The sequence below is a fragment of the Danio aesculapii genome, chromosome 4 (assembly GCF_903798145.1).
Source record: "Danio aesculapii chromosome 4, fDanAes4.1, whole genome shotgun sequence".
Classification (NCBI taxonomy): Eukaryota; Metazoa; Chordata; class Actinopteri; order Cypriniformes; family Danionidae; genus Danio; species Danio aesculapii.
Genome location: NC_079438.1, coordinates 23,918,769 through 23,921,547, shown reverse-complemented (window position 1 = coordinate 23,921,547; position 2,779 = coordinate 23,918,769). Strand labels below are relative to the sequence as shown.

The window sequence follows — 2,779 nt, the reverse complement described above, 5'->3', positions numbered from 1 at the left end:
TTGATTTGTCTTTAAGGGTCGTCTACTCACCTAGTTAGACGGAGAATTCAGTAGTCTTTCTCCAGGCCAATTGGCAGAACTGAAAGAGGCATGCGTTTTTGTTTGCATGGTTTTTATTATTATTATTATTATTATTATTTATTATTCTTTTGCATAAAGTTTTTGTGTTTGTTGCTCATTATGGTGTTCTTTTGTACCTTAAATTTTACATGATGGTTTTCTCTATTTTGTAATGTCTAGTTTTGTCTCCTGTAACTAACGACAGTTTGTCCCATTCCCGTGAGACACCTCAGGGTAAGTAAACTTTCAAGTGGATCTTATTTATAAGCTTTAGGGCTATAAAAAGAATGAATACTTAATTTTCAGGCAAACTTAATTCCCACAGTTACAAATACCGCGTCTATCATTGCTTAGTTATACAATGCTGAGTTGTTGATCCCACCTGTAAAAGAATTTATTACATTTTTCATTTATTTACAGGTCCACTTGGGAGAGCACACAGAGGTGATGGTATGTTAATTAATATTTGTTACAGCAATTGGGTTGTCCTCTCCAAAATAGAATTTACATATTCAATTTTGTTAAATGTGAAACAGGCGACAGTGGCACCAGAGCCTCAAAAAGTGCATACCCCCTCTCAACTGAAAGTAAGAAACAATTTTTTCAGTGAACTCTGACAAATTGTATAAAAGCAGAAATTGTGTTTTTAAACAATTATTTGTTTCAAGTTTTTGTTGTCAGCTTTAGTTTGCTGTCATTTCCAGGGGCGTAGCTGACATTTTAAAAGTGGGGGGATGGCTGTATGATATCATACATTTATATAATTATTAATAAGATGTTTCTAAATGATCTGTCTCTAAAAGTGAGGGGGACGTATCCCCCCGGTTGCTACGCCCCTGGTCATTTCATACCATTGTTTTTGCTTGGTGTCTTTGAATTATGTAGATTGCTTCTATTGATCTTATGTTCAGGCTAACTATACTGTGTAGTTTCTATTAATCTCTTTCAGAATTCCAAAGGAAACTTTTTGGATTAATTTATGAGCTGAAAGATGACATCAAAAGATTAACTGCCATTGTTGACCCTGGAAAGTCATCTTCATCAATGAAAAAAAAGAGTCAGAAGTAGAACTTCAGTTGTTTGAAGAATCATTAAATGATGAGACAAAGTGGCTCTACGTAAGTTCTAAATGCAACAATAAATGTTTATGTCAGTATAGCCTGTCTTTCTCTTATTTTCAGTTATTTGGTTTGTTTCTGTCTATTGAGAGGTAGCAGTTGTGTTTTAATCATTTTATTTGTATAATGGTATTACATTTTGGATACAGCAGCTGTCCAGGGTTGGAGGATGTTCAGTGAGAGACTGTGTGAACAAACTCTTAAACAAGTAGGTTTTTTTTTTGTTTAGTTTAGTTTTTTGCTCTGTGTATTGCTGCATACTGTTTTGGGAAAACGCATTTCTCCCAACAGTAAATCCAGCCAATACATTTAAGCTCTTACACATTGTATGTTTTCTTATGGATGTGCCTTTAATGTGCTGATGAAAACAGAAAGAAGAAAACATTATAATAAACCATTACATTGATTCAGCAAATGTCTTAGTCTTAAATTTAACTCTGTGCAACCTCCACAAACCCTGATATATGAATAATTAAGAATTTTTTTTTTTTTTTTTACAGGGTTATGTCAAATGCCTTAATGGCAAAGTTTAATATGAAGGGAGGCGGACACTTGGAGAAAAGGTCTTTCAAATCGACTGGTCTATATCAAATTTTGCAAGGTCCCTTTCAAAACATGGTCCTGGTGTTTTTGTGTTTTTATTGGTACACTTTGTTCATTGCATATTTTATTAATAACTGCCAATCTTTTAATATAAATGTCATGTTTATTGCCACACACTTGCACATTAAGAGTCCTCCTGTAGGTACAATACTATTTAAAAGAAGGCAGATTGCTAACTTTACAGCAATCCACATATTTATGACAGTCTTAACACAATTGTTTTTTTTTTCAATTGCATGTAATACAGTTATCTTTAAATGCATAATGAAATGAACATATTATTTCATTGTATTTTAAGTTCTAGAACAATACGAAATTATGTTCTCATCTCTCAGATGCAGTGAAAAGGTGGAACCCTGATGCCACAGATGTACAAATCGATGCAGCAATGGCAGAGCATCTGAAGCATGCACCTGGAAGAGCCGGAGGGGAGGGATATAAAAAATAAACATGCACGCGCGCACACATACATGCGCACGCACACACGCATGCAGAGTTAGACAAAAAGTCTGTAACTTGGAGAACCTGTAATTAATCAAAGAAACATGATCGAACCTTAGGTAACTAATCAATGTGAAGATCACAAGTTGTTTTTCTTTTTTTTTTCTTGTAGAAAACAAGTTCATAGATGTTCAATTTGACCCCCTTGAGGGACATCATTCATATATATAAAATACACATATACACGCATGCATATATGTATATATACACACTTAATTCTTCTGTTAATGGTGTTTGTTAAAACAATACTGTTGCATTGTTTTTGCACAATATAAAAAGTACAGTTTTTATTGTTTTATGACGGTTTTATATATTTTTTATGCTTGTCGTTTACAGTACTGTTTGCATGGGATTTGCACAAAAAAATTTCTTACAAAGGTGTTTGTTATATTTACATGTGATAATGACGTTATAAACACGTTGGATCCGACTGGAATAAATTTATCTTGTAAGAACCTTACTAATTGCTTATAACTGTATAAACTAGTCTAGTTTGT

General features: G+C 33.4%; 1 long non-coding RNA gene across 1 annotated transcript; it reads left to right on the top strand.

The window, feature by feature from the left end:
- Positions 1-1,323: 1,323 nt before the first annotated feature.
- On the top strand, positions 1,324-2,505 carry LOC130222410 (uncharacterized). Its single transcript, XR_008836443.1, has 3 exons — positions 1,324-1,386; positions 1,679-1,779; positions 2,117-2,505. It is a non-coding gene; the product is annotated as an uncharacterized LOC130222410 (long non-coding RNA).
- Positions 2,506-2,779: the final 274 nt, after the last annotated feature.